General features: G+C 39.5%; 1 protein-coding gene across 5 annotated transcripts in view; it reads left to right on the top strand.

Annotated features, from left to right (window-relative positions):
* The window catches only part of LOC122719426, a 196,327-nt gene that overhangs the window by 85,444 nt on the left and 87,530 nt on the right, over positions 1-23,353 (top strand). For 3 of the 5 annotated variants that reach the window (XM_043945202.1, XM_043945201.1, XM_043945205.1), the window contains one exon: positions 22,544-22,666. The gene's annotated coding sequence lies outside the window, so the exon portion shown is untranslated. Of the gene's footprint in view, positions 1-7,318; positions 7,569-19,455; positions 19,482-22,543; positions 22,667-23,353 lie in introns of those variants that run through there. The other 2 variants (XM_043945204.1, XM_043945206.1) reach the window with 2 other exon arrangements.

Genomic DNA, 23,353 nt, shown 5'->3' with positions numbered 1-23,353 from the left:
TTTTTTTTTTTTTTTTTTTTTTTTTTTTCCATTGCAAAAAGCAATTCCGCTCTTCAATGAACGATCCGCCGTTTCCCAGCGGCCAAATGGAAAAACCGAAACACCGCGAGCAGCGGCGGAAACCCAATCTACGGGGCCGTCAGAGCACGGCTGGAGAGCTCGTTAAAAAATCATCACCGAATTAAATCGAGTCGCCTTTCCACCATGTAAACAACCACCACCCTTCCCCAAGCAATATAGATTTTCGTGTAGGGTGACGGGGAGGGGGGAGAGGGGAGAAGGAGAGGGAGGGAGGGGAGGGCGACTTTCGGTGGCAGGCCGAACCCTCGATAATAGATGGCACCCCTGGGTACCGCAAATGAACCACGAAATGCTGCCGGTGCGCAGGACCAACCTGTCATAGGCCCTTTGCCGAGACGGTCCACCATCTGTCCAATGTGCGGATGCAACGATGCACTTGGAGAGATAAGCACTGGGATACGGGGAGAGAAAGAGAAAGAGAGAGAAAGAGAGAGAGAGAGAGAGAGAGAGAGAGGTTAGAACGAGGTGACACGTCCTGGACGTGTTTAATGTCGTTTCGAGCGATCGTTTATGATGGACGAGGCGATGAAGGGTGAATCGTTCGTGGTTGACCGATTAGAAACACGCCAAATGGTGGACGATCGACAAATGTCGTTGTTTTGGCTTTGCTGCGCTTCTTCTTTTTTTTTTTTTTTTTTTAAATAGAATAGGGTTCGGAGGAAAGATTGGAATGAATCGATCGTTTACGAATATATATATTTTTGGATCTTGATCTTTATATGGTTATATTTATTTATCGTTGTTGCAACGAGGATTTTGTAGAAGATTGTGCAAATTTATTACGAATGAATATATCTGTCTTGAAAATTAGTAGACACGCGTACACATCATTAAATTTATTAGAATTGTTAGAATATTGAGCGGGACGATTCAATATATATATATATATCTTTTCCGAGGATCGAATTAGAAAAGGAGAAAAATTTCAATATACGGGGAATATACTTTTGAAATAAATTTTCCAATCGGCCAATTGACAAATTCTGTAATCTTTCATCGTAACCTCCGGTCTTTTCATTAACGCGCATTATCGAGGCGAGCATCGATCGTGACATAAAACGGTGGCTTCGCGTTATAAGGGATCGACGATTGTTAAAGCGCCAAATGGCGATGGCGTGTATGCGGGCTCGCGGATAATCGAGCGTGAAATTTGAAAATTTTCATTATTGCCGTATGCGAGCGTTTCGGTCGGGTGAGCGCGGAATGGAATTTCGAATCTTGCGTAATGCGTCTCTGAAGAGTGGTTAATGCGTGTGCACGCGTGTCACGTTTGTACACGCCGACGATTGCCACGATCGATCGGTTATTTAACGATGCCGCGTTATTGGCTCCTGAAGCTGTTAACGCGCGCGAAGAATAATTCTTCACGCTAAACGATCTCGACGTTCAATTACCGCCAATGTAACGAAGTGGACGAAGCCTCTAACGATGATGAGATATCCGAGAAAATTGATATTTAAATTATATTTAAGAATTTTTTTATTTTATCTTTTTTTTTCTTCTTCGTCTTCTTCTTCTTCTTCTTCTTCTTTCCCTTTTCTTTTCTTTTCCCACCTCCTCCCCTCGCCCCTCCTCCCATCTCCTCCCCCTTTCACCCTCTCCTCCCCCTATTGAATTATTTTGCGTCTTAAATTATACTCAATTATAATCGAAGAAATAAAAATTGAGGAAATTCTGGTGTTTCCTTTAAGTAAAAATTTACCGGTCGAACGAGTATCTTTTCTTGTATAAGTAGATTGCAAAATATTCATCATCTCTATTATTCCACGATGTTATGGAAAGATTATAGATTTGAATTGCACGTATTTGAGAAATTTTGAGAAATCTCTGCGATAATCCATAATTGACGTTGAAATATTGATTCGAGAAACTCGAGGATCTTCTTCTTCTTCTTCTTCTTCTTCTTCTTCTTCTTAACAATCGTCAAAATTTCAATTTTCGTTGTTCGGCAAATAACAAAAATGCCTGGCCACACAACGCGCGAACAAATTAAATAACAACGAAATTGGATTTCGTTAAATATCGCGGTTGCGTTTTAAAAACCGCTCTCCTTTTTTCAACAGAAAAATAATGGCGTCCAATTACATCACTGTCCGAAATTAAGTCTCCCTTATAATTTCGCGGTTGTGTTTATCCTTTTTTTTTTCCTTCTCTCTTCTTTTTTTTTTTTTTGTTTAAACAAACAATTCATCAGGGTGGCGCGCGACGCGAAATTTTGCCGCTTTTAAAAATAATTGCAAAAAACGGAGGGAGGTTGGATCGTGGCCGTTTTCGGTGCCATTATGTCACGGCCCGCATAATTAACGGCGGCCTCTTTCTCGCAATTTTCTGCACGCCCGATTACACGCCCGTGCCCCCGGGCTAATTACAATTTTCGCCGGGTAATTTAAATTATTTCAACGTGGACGTCTAACACGCGTGTTTTGGAACCATTGAAAAAGCATTCGTTGGACCGTGCCGGCCAAAAATCCGCATCGTAAATCCTCGGACGCGGTGCCAATCAACTTGATGGAGAATCGCTGTTTTTTGTTTATTCGTTGTCCCGAAACAGTACATTGTTGGCACGAATGCGCGCCCCCTCCCTCTCCCCCTCCCCTCCTCGAACAAACCGCCCCAACCCGTGGATATACAGTGGGTGCAAAAAGTATCTCCCCACAAGTATTGTCTCGGTGTTTATGGAAAGAGACGTGGGTGTAGATCTTGACGAGAATGACGTATTGGATGACGTATTGGTATTGGAGGAAATTTTTGGGAGAAACTACTCGATTTTGGTTATAATACAATTTCATTCGATTGTACAATAGTGTAGATAAAGAGTTTTTAAAATAGGACTACGTAGGTAATAGATTGATATTGATGCATCTGAATGATAAATTTATTGAATTAAAATTTAAGAGAGAGTTAATAAATAAATGCCTTTTGACTTTTCACTTTTGACTCTCACCATTTGTTTCAGAAGCAAATTAATTTTATATAATATTATATACTGGATAAAAGAAAATAATGAAATTTTAGAGGAATGATTTTTACAAGAGTTGTATTTTACGCAAATTTTTTCGTCGAGAGGAATCCACAAATCACGTTGGCGGGTTCTCAATCCCTCGAAGATTAATTAGATTCTTCGTATCTTTACGTAGAAGAATTTGATACAATTTGAGGAAAATGAATTGTAAAATTTGACAAAAATGTGTTTTTCATTGGAAGATAAGAGTATCTGCAAATACTTTTTGTAGCCACTGTATCCGAGAGAAGGGGGTAACACCTTCCCCCTTTTCCATCGTTAGCTAGCGTTAAATTAGAACTGTCATGGCCGACCAAAGTGGAACAGGGACGGGGGAAGAGAGAGAGAGGGAGAGAGAGAGAGAGAGAGAGAGAGAGGAAGGAAGGAAGGAAGGAAGGAAGAGAAAACGTGCTTTTCGAATATTTAAACCTAACCTAGGGAAAACGTTCAAGTGGCTCGTTTCCAAACGAAGTTTCCTCGTTAAAGGATTTTTCGAGGTCCCTTTCGACAACCTCGACCCCTCTAAGACGTTCGAAAGTCGACGAACTTTGGAGACGCGACGGGCAATTGGAACTTGTACGGTGAACTTTTCGATGAAAGATTCATCTGCCCACGCGAAACGATAGTTTTAATGCTGAAAAGTTTTCTCACGCTCGTTCTTCTCGATAATTAAACACGGTTTTGTTGTAAAAAGAGTTGGGGAAGAAAAATTTCATTAGTAGATTAATCAATAATGGTTCGTTTCAAGTATAGTTTTTACATTAAGAATTAACAAGTTTGTCGTGATAAAATAAATTTGTAAGTATATAGAATATACTTACAACTAGTTGATGATATTGTGGCGCTAGTGTCGCCCCACTAGTCGCCATAACGTTAATCATTCATCGGAATTCACAGATCTGAAGGAATTATTGCTAAATATTTTACCACATCAATTTCGCACGAATATTAATTTTCAAAGCACTAATTATTCCTACACTTTCAACAAATCTATATTCTTCTTATCTAAAACCTCTCCAAACTTCCATTTTCGATTTTCAAAATCCTAATTATTCCTGATCAAAAATCTCCCTAAAAAAAACCTACGTTTTCGACCTAAAATCCATCTTTCCATCAATTCCAACAATCATCGAGGATAAAACCTTCGAACTCACCGATTCTTACGAGAAGCAATATTAAAAAAACCTATCCATTTCTAATTAAAATAACCTTCCTTCCAACAATCATCGAAGATAAAAATCTTCGAATCCAAACCCTTCCAAGGTCCACAACGGTCCCGAAAAAGGAGGGAGGGGAGGGGGGATAGCTAGCCTCGGATAGCGCGACGTTCGAGGTTTTCGAAAATTCCGATAAAATATCGGCGCGTCATCGATACTCGATGGCCGAGAACACAGGGGAGGGGGAGCAGATACGGGCCGCTGATGCATTTTCGTCATAAATAACGAGCGGGCCGCGGCGAATAAATAAATGCCGGTGCGTGATCACCGTAACTCACAATTATGGCGGGCCGGTTTTCACGGCGCCGATATGCAACCGTGCACAATACACGCCGTTCGCCCGTCACTTTTAATTTCGCGGCCGGCCCGTTTGACACGTTTTGATTTGCGATTTATGACCGCGTTCGATATCCCTCGGGAGACCGATCCCTTTCTCCCTCCGCCGCCGCCTCCCCCAACCCGCCCCCGCCGATGATTTGTGCCTCTTTCTCTGTGTGTTGCTGTGCGCGCGCGCGTGCGCGCGTGTGTTTTTTTTTGAATTATAGATACTTTTATCACTATCCAGGTGGTCACCTATGCTGTCTGTGAAATATATATATCGGATGAATAATAATTTGTGGCTTTTTAAGACTGGTTGGTGTATATTTCTTGAAAAATGAATTTTGTCGAAATGGGACTGGATTTAGCGTAGTGAACGGGTGAAATTAGGGGAGGAATTGGAAGCATGCTTTGGTTGAAGAGAGAGAGGGAAAATTTATTTTAATTGGATTGTTTGAGATGTTGTGGTTTATATCAATTCAAGTTGATTAATATTTTTTGCATTTATTAAGATATTTCGCGATATTATTGTGAAGTAAAAGACGAAGAGGAATATATTTAAATCTAAATAAGAAAGAAATAGTTTTACAGAAGTTTCAAGAAATATCGAGTAAATAAACCATTACATTTGAATCAATCTTACATAAACGGATGAAATTCATAAAAAAAAATATATATATATATAAATTGTGATTAATGTTAATAATTTTCTATATTATTAGAGAAAATATATTTTTCTATGGATTTACATTACATTAATTTCAAGAAATCATACACTATCGTGCCATCATTTCGTCGCTTCTGTATTAAAAAAAAAAATTACTAACCCCCCTCTATCAATTTATTTTCCTTAATTCTAAGAAATCCGATTCTAGAAAATCTCAATAACAACCCTTTAAAATCACACTTTGGGTCGATAATAAACAGCGATAAAGCGAATATAGCCGCCAGCACGCGGAATTTCAGAACGCCAGAACTCCATACCAGCCCCTCGTTAAAAATACTTCATTTCACTTCGGTACATTCTTTCGCAGTTTCGCAGTTTTCACGGGCCAATTTCTGCCTCCCCTGGTTTTCGTTTCTCGCGTTTACTCTTTTACGGTACACGGTTAACTGCGACTTTATAACAGGGACGATTATAGTGGAAAGCTAATTTCCAACTAGCCGAGATTTCCAACTCCTTCCACTCTCTCTCTCTCTCTCTCTCTCTCTCTCTCTCTCTCTCTCTCTCTGTCTCCCTCTCTTTCCCTCCCTCTATCCATCCCTATTCCGCAGCTAACTTCGTTAATGTATAATCCGGGGTGGCTCCCCGGGGCTGCGTTGGCCGTGATATAAAATCAGTAAGCTTTAGTAAATTTCGTTTAAACAATCCAGTAAACAATTTTCCGCCGCTCTGCACGGCAAAGTAACGGCACCCTGGTGGCACCTGTACGCCTGCAACACTTTCTACCCCCTGGCATTTACCCCTATCGTCGACCTCTCCACCACCACCCTCCTTTCGCACTTCGACGTTCGCGGAGGAATCTCCGTCTCGTCACGAGACGTGCCGTTGTCCGTCATCCTGGGATTAATCTATGCGTTAAGCGTTTGCTGCAAGTTTTTAAGCGTGCTTTTTTTTGGAGGAGGAGGAATAATCTTGGACGATTTATGAGACTGGTATTTATTCATTAATAAAAAGGGGAATATTGGAAATATTTTGGATCAGTGAAGTAGTAGCCGAGTAATTGGACACTTGAAATATGAATTTTTGGGAAGATTTGTGAAACTGGTACGTCTGATTAATTCGGTAATTAAAGAGGATGTTAGTGTTCGTGGATGAGATAATGTATTTGGAAATATTGTAACAGATGAAGCAGTACTTAAAAAATAGTATTTAGAGATATGAACGTTTCATGAAAATTTAGGAAGCTAGTGTTTTGAATAATTTAACGCAGTTGGAGTTTGTGTTTGTAGATTGGAAAAATAGAAATTTGTGGGTGAAACTATTTTGAATAAGTAATATTTGAAGTGTTAATACTTTTGAAAGATTTATGAAGATGGTATCTTGATTTTTATTTGGTAATTTAGTGTTTGTAGAGGAGACAATGTATCGAAAATATTAAAATTAATGTGGATAAATTAATTGTGGGCAGTGATGATTTGTGAAGAGAGAAATACGAAACGTATATAGTAAAATTTAAAAGATAATTCTTTCATTAAGAATAAAAGATACAAACTATCATTAAAGAAGGACGTGAAGAAGAAAGAGATTCTGCAATAAAGACGTGGCACTTCTATTCTTCTAAGACACGAATCCAGCATTTTTCTTGAAACGTTTGCGATACGTTCCACGTTCTTCCAATCAACTATAATTTTTCCACTCTTCAACAAGAATTTCTTCTTTCTCTTTTTGAAACTTAGGTAGAATTTGAAGAGAAACTGACCAAAATATCGTAACAGATCAAAGTATCGTAAAACTAGAATTTTTCTATCCTCTTTGAAATTTTAAAACAAAGTTACGAAATAATTCTTACACACCTCCATTTATATATAAATTCTTTTAATTAAGAAACATTACAAACTCGAGATATTATCTTTTCTACTATATTAAAATAAAACATCTACGAAAAAGAATAATAGAAAGAGATTCTTAGAACTGATTGGATTGGAAAATTTTTCTATCCCCCCTACGAATAATAAATTCGAAACTCTGATACACAACTTTCAAATTGAAAAGATCTAGGGTCTATAGAATCCGTACAAACGTTTGACCATTTCAAAGACAGAGAGAGAGAAAGATAGAGAGAGAGAAAGAGAGAGAAACAGAAAGAGGCCCATCTTGAACGAGCAGGAAGCTCGGCGAATATTTATGGGGGTTCCATATGCCGAATCGCCACTGAAAACGGGCCGATCGACCCATCTGGTCGAAGTGGCGATCGTAATGTCCCGCCGGTTATCACCTATAATTTGAGGTAATATATTACCTGGTAATTCGTTGCTTATTGGTGTAAGATGCAATTATGAGCGTAACAGGCGCATCCCTCGAAACCACGTTTCACGTTCGCCACATGTTTCGTGGATCATCCTCGATCGCCAATTTTTGATTTCGATCTCGCCGATGCCTAAATCATTTAACGACGCCACCGTGCCCGCCTGAATAACTTAATCCGCCAGGTGAACGTCGGGTATCCTTTTGTTCGACGTTTTTATATCGAATAATAGTTTCATTATATCGTGATTAATACGATCTTTCTGGATAAATTTTTTAAGATCGAAAGAAAGAAATTTAAAATCGGTTGAATTATTAGTTATTATTCGCACAAAGTTTTTAACTTCAAACTTTCTTCTTGAAAATCTTTTAGCATTTTATGTTGTGCGTCTTATTCTCCGGATTTTAATTTAAGTTTCAGTTTAGATCGAAACTTAAGGATTGATTTAAGAGAATCTGTAACGAGTATGAAATAAAAAAGTTTCGAACGTTTATTATCAATGGCACGTGTTATGGGAAAGACTGTTTTACATAAATCGGAGACGTCTCCCCCGTTCTCGTTCCTTAAGAAATTCGAAAGGAGACAATTAGCTTTGGGGTTAAATACCAACCCCCTTTTGGCCGGCGTCGAGATAGATTAGACTCGTAATAAAGTGCTGGGGGTGTAGTCACGTTGGAAACGGTCCACGAGGGAGCCACTAAGGCACCGCTCGTTGGAAACTGGTCTGAAACAGATTTAAACTCGTTTCCTCGGGGCTGCCGCGAAACTTTCTCGCGTTTTAATTAGCCGGGCGGAAGCCGTGGCCAGGATCCGGCTCTTCCCTCTCAGCTTTCGAGGAAATTTTAAATAATCTACCCTCCTCTTCGATTTACCACTTCGAGATCCCAAGACCAACGGGGAAAATAACGAAATGAAACTCTAATCGGATTTCGCGACAAGTGTTTCCTTTCCTCTTTTCCTTTTTTTTTTTTTTTTCTAAATTAAAAATGAAGTCGTGAGGATATTTATGAGATACAAATATTCACTTGAATTGCTCTTTTCGAATAAGTAATAAGTGAAATTTAAAGTATAAATATTTTAAGAATTTTTTTTAAGAAAAAATTAACGTGTTTTGATATCTAATTTTATTGATTATCGTATTTTATATATTGTTTCAAACAATTTTCAGTTCCAATTTTTTTTCAATCATATTACTGTAATATAAATTGTACAAATAGGATATAGTTCAACACGACAGGTACATTTTAAATCCCAACTATATGAAATAATTAATATTATTTTAATATTTACAATTCGAGAAAAAGATAAAAAATCCAAAACCTTGACAGAACCGTCACAACAATAAAATCCTAATGAACAAGAAGGGATGGAAGAGAGGATAAGAAGAAATTCGTTCAGTCAGCGGTATGGAGGTAATTCGTGAGGAGAAATTACTTAACTCTCGGATGATACATAAATTAAGTCAAGAATCGTAAAGGGGTCCGTGGCACAGTCGCAGCCAGTTAGCGTGAGGGTGCCCCAGGGGGCAGTACACCCCTGTCCTTCCCCGCCTCTCTCTCTCTCTCTCTCTCTCTCTCTCTCTCTCTCTTTCTCTATCCCCCTCCTCTCAACCCTTTACGATGCTACGCCACTGTCTAATAGAATTACCCTCGTAGCTGAAGTTAGCCGGGGCCGAGATTGAAATTGCCATAGCATTTTTAAAATCTCGTTAATTAAGGCGCGCCGTGGCCAACCGAGTTTCCTTTGGCCTTCCACCGTGTATGGATTAATACCAACCACGTTTCCTTCGTTTCTCCCTCTTTCTCCCTCTCCCCGCTCGCTGCCGGATGCGGAGGATCGTCTCGTTCCCGCGCGGTCTGATTAACACGATACCTTGTAATTGTATTATCTTCTTCGTGGCGCGAATTTTTAGATTGCCCTCGATCGTGGGCAAGGGGGGAATAGGTTCCAGATTATTTTCTCCCTCGCTCTTTTCTTTTCCTTTCCCCCTAATGTTCACGAATGAACGAAGAAAATGGGGAGAAGGGTATTAAGGATATTTTTTTTTTTGAATCGAGAGAGAGAGAGAAAGAGAGAGAGAGAGAGAGAGAGAGAGAGAAACGAAGAATTTTCTGCAAACGAAAGTTTTTAACTAATTTTACTTACGTTCCACAAAATTTTGAAACGTTCTCTCTAAAAGAATTATAATTATATCATTAGCAAAAAAAAGAAAAAACTCTCCAAGACTCTATTATCTCTCGAATAAAAATTTCCACATATATTATACATCAGGTTTAATTACCAATCTAGAAAAAAAATTTCCTTCGCTCGTTCGAAATTCAAATTAAAAAAACCGAAAGGCGGATAATCCCCCTATGTATAAGAATTCCCTCAAACGGTGTCCCGCATCACGCGGGAAGAAACGTCCTCCTGTCAAAGAAGTCCGCCCCCGTCCACCCCCGTCTTCTCTCCACAATCGTCCCACGTCCACAATCCGCAATCTCGTTACCGGGTTTCAACCCGAGCCTCCGAGGTTCCATCATCCTCGTGGTCGCGAAATTACCACGATTTCACGCGTTTCACGTGCGCCACCCGTCGTCCGTCTTCCCCTCTCCCCTACGAGAAGGCGGGAACAGGGGGGGGGTGGGCAGAGGGCGAGGGAGAGGGTGGTCGGAACCGGCAAAAAACACAGGGTGGAGGAAGAAGGGCCGCGCCAGTCCATTAAACCTTAAGTCCCGTGTGAAGCGATGCGTCATTCAGATACACGGAGGATCTTGGTAATAATAACTCGAACACCATCCCCCTCCCCCTCCCCCCTCCCACTCGGATGGGGTTGCACGCCCGTATCTATCGCGGATTACGAAATATGTTCCCTAATCCGCGAGCGCACGCCCACTGGCCGACGTAGGTTTTGGATAGTCCCACGGGAATCGGGGGATTATTGTCCGCGATAAGCTAATTTTTTTCCCCCCCTCCCCCCTCCCCCTCCCTCTCTCCGTTCTCGGGGCTCGTTCGAGGGGCCTGCGGCAAAATTGGAAAACGACGCCTCGGTGCGCGGTAATAACGATGGTAATGAGACGCGGCCGAGATACGGGAGCTGGGCCAATTGAATGGGTGTTTGGAAGAAGAGCGCGTGCGTTTTTCTTTTTTTTTTTTTTTTTTGTATTTTTTGTTGTTGAAATTTACAGAGGGATAATCGTAAGGACTGTTTATATACGTGATATAGATATGTGCAACGAAAGAAAGAAATTGGTGTTCATCGATAATACGTAAGGAGAAATTAATTTATCGTATTTAGGGGAAATAGGGAATTATATTGTATAAAATTTAATAGTAGATTTGTGTGTTCTTTCTCGTCTAAAAGGAAGAATTTTTAGGTATCTCGTCTCGAATAAATAACAACTATCGTGGAAATATTAAATAAACCTAGGGGGGGACGAATGGATATGGCATAATCGCCATCACGATTCTCGTCGACGAAACTTTCCTCGAGAAGGAAAAAACCCGACAAAATCCTTGATTTCCATCCGACCGAGTAAAAATGGCGACGATCGGCCCCGGACGCTCTAACTCCTTATTTATTCCCGTCTAAAATCTCATTCCCGGTGAAATATTCGCTTTATACCCAACGGTACGTGCATTCGCCGTATGATTTTTCATTAAAGTGTCTCTCGTAGCTGAGATATGGCCGGCACATTGAATGTACCTACTCCCATGAGCGAGTGAGACGGCCGTATGGGAAATTTCGTTGGATAAAATGCGACCAAGGGATGAGAAATATATATATATATATAGAGAGAGAGAGAGAGAGAAAGAGAATAAAATAGAGGAAGCGAGTGAAAGAGAGAGAGAGAGAGAGAGCGTGTAGCTGCGTTTTGCGCAATATTGCGCCGGTGATCTACGGCCGGCCACGGTGTTCCCACGAGTGCGATAAAGATGGTGGCATGCAAAGTTATGCAGCGCAAAGAGAAATGGCCGAATTGCTCTCCGCTTTCCTTGCAAAATTCGTTTCGCCATTACCGGCCTCCCTCCGCTCTGTTTCGACTTTCAATGCTTTCGGGGATAGCACGGTAGACGGTGGATGGATTCCAATATTTTTCAACCTTTACCATCGATGCTTGAATTATCTTTAAACTCAATATTATTTCGTGAAATATACTTATTCGTTTTCCTGAAAATTGTTCTGAAAAACGAAGGATTAAACGAAAGATGATAAGAATTTCGTGGAGGACGAAGAAATGAATTCAAGTGATAATTATTATTAATAGTAGTATAATTAGAATAATGAATAAATATAATCTGAATAAATGAAGTACGAATATTACGAGAAAAATAGAGATAGAAGAGTTTCTGCAGGATAATTAAAATTAACGGATCGATATATTTTTCTAAGAGGGAAAATGAAATTACATTTACTTTTCGTAAAATAATCGGGAGGATCGATCAACGACCGGTTGTTAAGTATTTCTGCACGTGAGAAATGAGAGGCGAGCGTGGCTAAGCGGATATCGAGTTCTCGCTTCTGCCTCGTGTCTGGGTCGTCCTGATCAAACACATTAGTCTTGACTTCCGGTCGAGCGTGCCAGTCAATGTGGGCCACCACGATGACAGCCCATTGTCAGGAGGCGCGGCTCGCGACGAAGCCACGTTTGCCGAGGAAATGGGAAAGTCGAGTGGCTCTCTCGACCCTCCATTGTGAGCCGAATATAGCCTATCTTTCGATATTTCCTGTGTTAAGAAGGAGGAATGACGGGGGAATGACGATTGCTTATGATGAGGGACTCGGTTTCGATGGTTGGAAGAGGGGTGGCAAAGTGGGTGAGCAAGTGTTACAAAAAAATATCAAATGTACACTTTAAATTTTAAACATTCTCCGAATTCTTTTCATTTCTTTTCACGAACCATAATATCTTGCATCCCCCGATTAATATCCCCTCCGATTTAATAATTAAAAATTCGAAGTTCGAAAAACAACCCCTGTTGTATAAATCTCATTCCTCCGACGACGAATCAATCAACGAGATACGATATCCACGCGCGCAATTGTGGCAATAAATTATCGAGAGTGGCTTAATAAAAAAAAGAAAGGAAAGGAAAAAAAAGAAGAAAGAAGAGGGAGTATAAGATTCATCCTCCCGGCACGACTCGACGAAAAGGATCGGGATGGTGGGCGTATGAGAGGCAATTTAAAAGGCTAATTCCCGGGACGGAAGCCCGTGGGATCCTCCTCCGACCTCCCTTTGTCGCCCTTCTTCCCTTGCTCGCAGGAAAACTCGCCACGGCCAGACGACACGGGGTGGCATCCAGCTCAAAAGTAAACCAATTTCGTGGCTTGTTTAAAGCCGAAGCCGGATAGGACGTCGGCGAGGCCACGGTCCCCCGAGTTATTTCGCGTAGGTAACGCGCCGTGAAATTACGATGATACGCGAATCAATGGACTTGCAGGGCCCCCGCTTCTCTTCCTGCCCTTTTCGCACGCGTGAGAATAGCTGGAAATTTCGATGATCGATCTGGTGTATATCGGGGAGACGCTGACACGGCTCGACGATCTGCCAGGATATTCCGCCATTTTAGAAGATATTCTCTCTCTCTCTTTTTTCACGTATATAAATGCGCGCTTAAGAATCGATATTGATTCTCCGGTGGATATTAGAAATTTTTCCTCTTAACTATTTAAAAGGAAAATCTCACAATTCTCCAGAACGGATAGAAATCCATTGGAAGATAAAAGTATATTTCTCACGATGATTATTCGTCTTCGATGGAATATATAACTTTCGACTTTTCGACTCTCGAGAAACATCCCTTAACAAGATCGGGAATGTAGCGCATCCTTCTAACACTGGACCGTATAAAATCGTTTAAAAAGCGGGCGGACCCATACATTGTCTTTAACGCGTATGCACTTGTCCATATGGTCCCGGTGCCTCGTACGCGATAACAGGAAAGGGGACCCGTTATTCTCGTGGTCCCGGAGTGTCAGAAGAGGAGGGTGGAGACGCCCTGTTATGGCACCCATGGGAATTCGGCCGCGGGCTACGCAACGAATCCGACCCCGACTCTTCTCCCCATCGCTGTATGTAGATACACGTATTACAGGATTTTCAGCCTGATTCTCTCCACGTGGACTCTCCTTTGTCTCCTACCCTATACACTGCCGTAATCTTTTTGTCCCTCTATCTCCTTTAACATCTATACCGTCCAGTCTGATTCTTTCATCCTCTCTTTCCACCTTAATATCAACGTCTATTGCAATCACCCTATTACAATCTTTTTGCCTATCTACTTCATCCCTTTCTATCCGTTCCAATGTAGTATGCATTGTAGTAATTGTTCCCTTCTCTTCATGAATTTTCTTCCATTATTAGGAATTCGTCTTACGTTCCATCTCAATACTCATCGATTTTCTTATAATTTTCTCTATCTACGTATATTTCTTGTTCTCTATTGACCAACCCTCTTACTATAATTTTACTTAATTTTCGTTACTATAATTTTTTTGCCTGTCTGTCTATCTTTTTCTATCTCTTCCAATGTCCACGATGTGTCGATGCGATTCTTTTCCCTCGATTTTCTCCCACTCAGAATGCGTTTACTTAGGGAGGGATGGAAGTCGTGGAAAGATCGCGAGGATAACAGATCCTCTTGAGAGAAGCTCGACCGAAGGATGGGGCGGCGGTCGGCCACCAAAAGCCAGAGAATTTGCCAACCTGGCGAAAATATGTTTGGGGCAGCAGCTCGTCCACCTCGATTCTCGAGCACAATGCTGGCGGGGGTGGAATCGTCATGGAATCTACTTTACGAGTCTTTAGATTGAACCATTTTCCAATGGCTGAGCTGACCTCGCTCCGGGGATGATTTCTTCTTCTTCTTTTTTTTTTCTTTTGGAAAGGAAAAGAAAGAAGGGTAAGATTTGTTGAAAAGTTTTTGGAGTTTTGCGACCCTTTCCTTCCAACTATGATGTCGCGGGATCCAGACTCAAGCTCGTAAGTTTTCGTAGTTTCTTCTAGGAATTGTTGAATTGTCTTCTCTCTCGAAGGATCTTTTATAAATAATTGAACGAAGAAAACATTCTCTTACGAGGGAAATGGGTTTCCAAACGCGCATTCGGAGTGGCGGATCCTCAAAATTGGAGTTACAGAAACTCTGAAGTGAAGATAATTCTGCAATTAAATGAGGGGATAGTGCGACAACTATTAACTATTTTGATTAATCCTAATTATCCTTGTGACACAATTAATAGTACATAGTTTCTCTGTAACGAATATTTAGAAGAAAGAAAGAAGGGAAACGGAGAAAGGAAAAGGGAATCGGGGACGATTCTTTCTGATTTCGAGGAGGAGAGAGGGTGAGAAGACACGAAAAGCGATATCGCGTATACGCATCCCTCGAGGGGTGCGATGGTTATTTTTATTTATGAGGAAACCACCATGAAAAGGGACCCACGGCCGGGCGACAAACCCCGTGGCAATCTGTTGGGATTTCCACAAGTTGAATTCGCTTGGTCGGCATGCCCGGGGCGTGTCAAAACTTAACGATAATCGTGTTTCCTTTTTCTCCGTTGGCAAAACTCGTAGAAATGGGATCGTGTCGAAAACGGCTTCGATTTGCAAATTCTATCGCTTCGTTAACTTTCATTGGCCGATCGTTTACCTCGAAGTTTGATCGGGAATTGAAATTTAATTACAATTGATAAGAAAATGATATAAGATGTTCTTCCAAAGTGTCAAAAGTGGATTCAACTGTGGATTCTTCGTTATTAAAAGTATGCTTTCCATCCAAATGTGATTATTTTCATTTGATGAGATTTGCTCCAATAATTAATTAATTATCGTACCAACTTTGAAAGAGATATTTAATTCAGATTCATAATCACAATTGCGATATAATATTTTTATTTTTATTCGAATATCTCGAAAATTCCATCAGAGAATTATCATCATGCTACAATTAATTAATCATGGATCGATTTAATGACGAATTCTTGTCTCTAATGTATCCTTGTTAGAACGAGGATGTATCCTTATTTTCTCGACGATTCTACAGGGATGTTTACAAGGAAAAAATGAGACTGACAAATATTTCTTCGAAGAATACTCATTTCTGCAGATAGATAACTATCATTTCCATATTAATTAACGCATCTCTTATGTTTCTAACGATCTTCAGGAACTCTAAGAATATGAACGTTGAATTACTATTTGATTCTCTTCTTCGTCTCTTTTAATTTTAGAGAGGTTAAGTTATTTATTAAGTATATACTGAAATTACTTTGGAAATTGTAAATATGAAACTTTTTGGAACGAGTATATTAAATCAATCTGTATCTCTTTTTATAATCCAACTATAGTTATAAATTAATACCTTCTAAATTTATAAAATGTACCTAACAAATTTATTTTTTATAGCAGGTATAATTTGAGACTTCCATTTCTTCACCTCGTCGCCACCATCGATCGATGCCACCTTCTTTCGATCCTCTTCGTTCGGGAATATCGCCACCGAGTTAAGATTCGCGTTTTCACCGATACTATCGATATGAAATATTCGCGGAAACCCTGACGAGAATTCTTGCGCGCCCCCTCGCGATCGCGTGTCCGTAATTGGCTCCTCGCCAATTCCTCTCCCCGAAGCCTGAAAACCGGTAACGAAGTGAGTAGAATCTTTCCTCAAAAAACCTTCTCTTATTCTGGCAGACATATCCCAACGACGTCTTATTTACGTATCATTATGCGGCATGTTTTGCAACAAGTTTGTGAAAGAAGCGGATAATTTAATGCATCGCGAATCATTCACAATCTGTCAGGAATGGATGGAAATATGATACAAGGAATAATCGTGCACCTTCCCTTTTCATATTCTAGAACGAAGAATATCGTTCTAAGTCTTCGTTTATGTTTCAATTGTTATATCAAATCAGTGAAAGAAGATTATTATAAATTTTTCTAAGCCTGAAATAATTGCAAATTACGAACGAATCAATAGTGAATCAATAGAATCAATAGTCATCATCATTGAGATGATCAGAATCTCCGCGAATCGTGGATCGTGAAGTATAATTTTTCGTTCGAAAAATCATCTTGGAAGGAACATGTGGCGCAACGCCGACGTTGTCCTGCGTGTTTCGGTGGGGTTGCAGACTCGGCCCATTCGGACAGGAGAGTCACCTCGTAAGTAACCTCGAGTAAATCAGTACCCAAGGTGGCTGTAAATCTGTCCCCCTGGAGCGCAGAGATCGCGGCCGGCCGGTACACGGGATGGAGCAGGGATGGAGCAACCCCCTGCGCGTTGTAAGGGATCATAACGGGTGGCGGACAAGTGTTATGGTATGGCTTATAAGTGAATGCCACCCTCTAATCGGAAAATACGAGCTCGATTGTCGAGCGAGGGTGGAAATACTCTTCGTCCTTTTCGCCCTTACCGACCAACCCCCTCGACGCTTCCTGCTTTTTTAAACTCGTCTCTCTCTCTCTCTCTTTCCTCTTTCTCTCTACTATTCTCCTTCCCCCTTCCTCTCTTTTTTTTTTTTTTATTTTTCTAAACGATACTCGCGACCCAACCGCACTTCGAAACCGCGCTCCTTTTATGGCCGAATTTGTAACTTTAAATTGGCGGTCTTGTGCCACCATCACCACCGATCCAAGAGGTTTCCGCACCGTGAAATTTCGTGGGTTTTTTTTTTACGGGCTGATTTACTGGATCGTGGCGAAGGGGCGGACAGAGCGACTTTCGAACGCGATTTTTCGTGGATTTATGGCCCCCGAGTCTTGACGACCTCGGGGTTTATTAATACGAATATATCGTCGTCGAGATGGTTCTTTTTATTATTTCATATTTTTTTCCTTTTTGTACTTTTTTTTTTGGTCAATCTATTTAATCGCGAAGAAACCGATCAACATTATTCTTTATCTTTATACGATTCAACTTGTTCTTCGTGGCTAATTTACTTTTATCAGCGTGAGACTATAAAAATTCTTCTTCCGTCTTTAAATTTATACAAAGATAATAAATCCAAATCTATGATGTCTATGATGTAAGATATTAAAAAAAAGAGAAAAAAAGAATCATACTTCAAAAACGACAATTTAATATGACAAAGTTCGATAAGGATGAAGCATAATCCATCCACGATATAACGATTTTTCACCCCACACCGTGACGAAATCGGTGAATTCCGCTCTGATTCCTTGATCCATGATATCATCTTGGGGGGGGGCCACAAGGAGTTGGATCGTTCGATGCAACATAATGTCACAGTCTAGTGTATCGAATCGAAGCTCGGAGTGCCCCTGATCCGCGTGTAATTCGTCGTATCATCGAGGGATCGGTGTGGCCGTGCGTTGGTTGTTCCGGGGTTACTGGCAGGGTTGGAACGTCGCCATCTATCCTTCTATTTGCTAACGGGCTTAGCAAATCATCCCAACGAGCTTATCGTTACCTCGAACGAGGGCGCTAAGCCGTGCCTTTTGCTCGTCTCGCGCCTCTCAACCGTCTCCTTCGCAATATCGCCGCTAATTTCGAGGCTTAAGCCTTCTACGCTCGTGGCGACATTTACGTGGCATCGGGTTCAGAGAGTGGTTATTTCTCGTTTCGTTCTTTCTTTAAATTTGTTTAACTTGTTTAATTTGTATTGTAATCTTTGAAATAAGAAGAAAAATTTTTAGAAAAAAAATTCTTTGAATTAATGGGGGGATTTATTTTGTTTTAAATTTTTAATCGTTTTGAATTTTTCTTGTATACTTTTTTCCAATTTTACAATAATTCAGAGATAATTTTCTTATCGAAATTTAATAATTATTTGCTTTTGATGTTAAGTATTTTCATTTACATTTCGAAGATTATAATATTTTGAATGAATTTCGCATTTGGTAAAAAATTCTGTGTTCGCGTTTCGTTCTTTCTTTAAATTTGTTTCACTTATTGTAATCTTTGAAATGTAGAAAAAGGTAATATTTTTATAAAAAGATATCATTTTAAAAGCCTCTATTTTCACACGCTTAAATTGAATTTTCCGTGTATATTTTTATCCAACTTTATATCAATTCAAAGATTTCGATAACTTTATGATCGAAATTTAATAATTCTTTTACTTTTGATATTGTACGTATATTTTAAATTTCAAATTTCGCATTCGACCAAAAAATTTCTGTGTTTGCGTCCCGTTTGTTTCTCTATCGATGGAGATTCGAGCAAGAATTTCGGAAGGAGGCAGAAAGAGGTGTATTTTTTTTGCCCGCATGATCGGCTGGTAAATAATCATCGATCTGGTGAATTATATTATTTCGAGGCCTGCTGTTTTATCATTACGCGAACCACCGGTTGTTGCTTTTTAAGTTGTAATACGGCAGCCTGGTAAGAAGCAAATTACAGTGAAACGTGGATGCGATTATAACTGCATCCTTCACTCCTTGTGATTATGTCAATCCAATGGTTACGTGTGCTTTGCATACGCTTAAACGTGCCCTTCTCTCTTGCGTTCTTGGTAACACAATTTACGTAGCGGTTTCTCGAATCATCTCAACGGTGATTTCCACCCGTATGTTTCTTTTTCATTCTTCTTTCTTTCTTTCTTTCTTTTTTTTTTTTTTTTTCTTTTCAGAAAGTAGAAACATGTGTAATATATGTCAATTTTAGTTGAGATTCTTTTATATTAAATTTGGAGTTAAACTGGACAATTTTCTCGTGCACGTATTTAATATCTTCATTTTCTTCCATTTTTTCTTTTTTTTTCTCGTAATTTTTCGATCAATCAAGCAAGTAAATATTGATTATATACAGGGTGAACGGTAATACACGGATCGAGATGATAAAATAACATTTTATCGCGTGTATATATATATATATATCTTTTTTTTTTTCAGAGAAGCAATTTCGAAATTCAATCCAGTTTACTTGCATCTCGCCGATGTTTTGCAGGTAAAATTGCTTTCGTTGGTATTTCTGTCGCTATTTCTGTTTTCTCTGCATTTGACGATAAGACCTTGTTGCATCAAGCTATCCTGGTATTTTATGTGTGCACGTAGAAACAGTTATGGTATACGTAATTGAAGTATTTAGTTAACGTACAAGATATATCACTGCGAATACGTGAGTGAATTTCGAAATTATTTTTTGTGAAAAAATAAACATTTCTTCTATATTATAAACATTCTCGACGAAACAAATAATATACTATAAAATAAAAATTAGAATTTTACTTCGTTATCGAAACACGTAAATATATATGTAAAATTAAACGAATTGAATCTTCCTATAAAAAAAGAAAAAAAACGGAACAAATTTTAAAAGTAACACAATTACATTCATATTGACCATCCAAATATACATAAAATACACAAATATATATATATATTATAATTAAATATTTAATTATTATATAATATTATTAAATATTTAATTATTATATATTATTATTAATAATTAAATATATTTAATTATTAATATATTTAATTATATTATATTATTAAATATATTATATTATATTTTTATATTATATAATTAAATATAATATATATAATTAATAATAATATATTATATAATTAAATATAATTAAATATAATTAATTATATATATATAAAATTTATATATAAAATTATACATATATAAAATTCTATATTTCTATGTTTCGCTTTCGAAAAGTTTCTCCTTGCGACCGATAATCGATCAAAACACGCCCGATACAATAACAATAACGCGTCTCCTCTCGCTGACTTTGTATTCGGGAGGAAAGAGTGGGGAATCGATCGAGCGTAAATTCGACTCATTCGAGGTTAAGAGATACACGGATCCACATCGTGCGAGGTGCGAGGTGCGGATCGAAAGAATCGAAGGGAAAAGAGGTGGCCGAAGGGATGGAATGAAAGGACGCTCGTAACAAATGGTCGTTTCCTCGAGGGGAGGAGGGAGGGGAGCAGTGCCATGCTCCAACTCGTCTAACAAGGTGTCGGACGCCCCGGGACGCTCTCTTGCTTTCATCTCGGCCGACCGTGAATCGACTTTATCTTCATCTCGTGATGCCGTGGCTCACGCCGTGAATCCCCGAGTGAATCACGTACACGAATTGATATTACAACCGGATCCCGTCTTCTTTGTCGTCAGGTGTCCCTATCGCGGCCCAAGCTAAATTATTCCACGGACATAATCGACTGTCCTTACATCGGGGCCGGCCCATTATTCCCTGCCTTGATTTATCTCGTAGCCGGATTAACGCTAATGGTGTAACGCTGCTTTCCCCCGTGATGCAAATGCGCGATCGTCGTTTTCGCTTGGTTCCTATCGAAACGCATTAACGTCGTGAGCAATCGTCTCTTCTGTCCCTTCCTGCTTCGTTTTAATAAACGCGAGATGTTGATAATTAATTTTCGTTCGATTAATTTTATTCGACGAATAAAATTGGCAAGGCTTTTTTTGGGAAGGAGTTAGGGATGGAGGGGGGGGAGGGGAGTTAGGGGTTAATGACGCGGTTTTTGNTTTTTTTTAAGGAGTGGATTATCGTTAGTTTGGGTTTTTAATTTATTTTTTTTATTTTTTAGTCAAAATTGCGAGAAGTATCGTACTGGATTCGTTAATTTTTTATGTTCTCGTTTAAGTAGAATCTATTTAATTCAATTTGTCAATTAATTAATTCAATTTGAATAATCGAGAAGTTGAATTATTATGTTATTATAATACAATATACAATATACAAATATATTCATGAGATAATAATCTTAATTTTTAGATAATTATAAATTTATGATTATTGACCATTTTAGTATCCAAAAATTTTTCCTCTTTTAAATTTTTCTCTTTGTTTCGGTATTGTTTTTCGTTCCTGAAATAAGATTGTTTCGAATTACGTTTAACTTGGAACAAAATTTATTATCGAAGATATATTTCTTTTGAAAAAAAATCTCGCGATTTTTCAAATCTTTATTCTTCCATTCTTCGTTCTATTCTTCGTACATTTATTATATTTACATCGATCGCTCAACGTTGTAAATTTAAAGCAACACGTTTGTTTTTATTTTTAAACTCAATGGAGAAAAAAATACAGATGAAAAATCGTAATTTTCGCAACGAGTTTCATTGATATATTTAATATAACCATCGTTGGGTAACGAATATTGGCCGTTCTACGAAAACAAGGATCAATTCGCCGTTGTAATTTATGCGAGACCTGGGAATAACTTATGCACGAGGTGTTGCAAATAAAATTTGGCCCGATAATTTGATGAAGCCGTATTCATTACGAAATTCTAAATTAAACTAATTGTCGAGATAAAATCAAGTTGCAACAATTACAAAATATATTTAATATACCCGCGTATCGTGTCATCGTATATTTTTCTTTCGACTCGCGACAAAACAAATTGGATGATTCCAAACATAACTAGCGGAACAAATTAATTAATTTCATAATCATTGAAAATTTAAAATTACGTCAAAATTACGTCGTCGAAGGGTCACAATTTTTCGAAAAAAATTCCAACGCGAAAAAATTGATTGGAGGGGGTTGCTAAAATTAAAATTAAAAATCGATCGACGAGCAACAATACGCGGCCGATCATAAATTTCAAAGCAGCCCTAAACCATGGCCATATTCTCGGGCGCGGAGAGTTCCCTCGTCCATTGCGAGGCGGAATTGTCGGCGTAGCGAGTGGTCATCCGGGGCTTAAATAGTACAATAAAATTCGCAGTGCGGGCCGACGGGTAATAGCGAAGGAACGAGAACGAGGAGGGAAAGAAAGGAAAGGGTAAAAGCACGCTTTCTTGCCGCCGTTTATTTTAATTTCGTGTACGCGGTACAGCCGCCCGTTCCTTTGTTCTGTCCGACCGTGCCGCTTTTATTTCTCCTCTTCCTCATAGCTCTTTCTTTTCATCCTTTTTACACTCTGCCCTCGCCAACACCCGACGAGAGAGAGAGAGAGAGAAAGAGAGAGAGAGAGAGAGAGAGAGTGTTATACAGTTGTTCCTCCTAACGGCAGATGTTATTTTAGGATCTCGTATCGGACCCCGTACGTTCTCCAATGGGCAATTATTCATCGGTCAATTTGGTTCAATTCGCGGCGATTCCGGGATCTCGCCAAAGTGATTGTCACGGATCTTAATTCGATATGCAGGTTGGTATTTGTATTTATCGTTTCGTGGTACACTCCTCGAAAATTCTTACTTTTCTTCTCGAAAAGTGTAAATCCAATCCAAATGAAAATTATCATTGAACAGAATTTTCCAGAATTCTTTCAACAAAAGTTGAATTTCACTCTTCCTGTCAATTAGATTGTATATCTACCGTGCAATTGTGACTATTTTAAATTTTCGAAAAACCACTTTTCGAAAAAAAAAAGAGAGGTATATAAATTTTCCATCTCGCTTCGTTCAACAATATCTGATCAATTAACAAATAAAATCTTCTTCGAACGAAGAAAAAAATCTTCCCCCCATCTCTCCCTCTCGTTATCGATCTCCCTTCGGTGCAACGACACCTTCCACCTTCGATCCATCATTCCAACCCCCTCGATCAATCATCATCCACACCAAAAATTCCCTCTCCCCTCCCCGTGAAAAACTCTCCTCCCGTGTTCTTCTTCTCTTCGTCGAGCACCCACTAACCCCCCCCCCTCCCCTCTTCTCCCCCCCCCCATCCTTCTCCTCCGACATGCATTCTCCTCCTCTCCTCGAATGCAGTGGCCGACCGTAATTGCGAGAGCGAGAAGTTCGAGGGAGGGGAGAGGGGGAGGGAGGAACGGGGGCCGACAAAACGGTCGTAATTAAAGAGCGCGGCCGCGAAATCTTTCCACGTCAAAGGA

The sequence above is a fragment of the Apis laboriosa genome, unplaced genomic scaffold, assembly GCF_014066325.1.
Source record: "Apis laboriosa isolate Shangri-la unplaced genomic scaffold, ASM1406632v1 scaffold78_cov150, whole genome shotgun sequence".
Classification (NCBI taxonomy): Eukaryota; Metazoa; Arthropoda; class Insecta; order Hymenoptera; family Apidae; genus Apis; species Apis laboriosa.
This window is presented reverse-complemented; position numbering and strand designations above follow the sequence as displayed.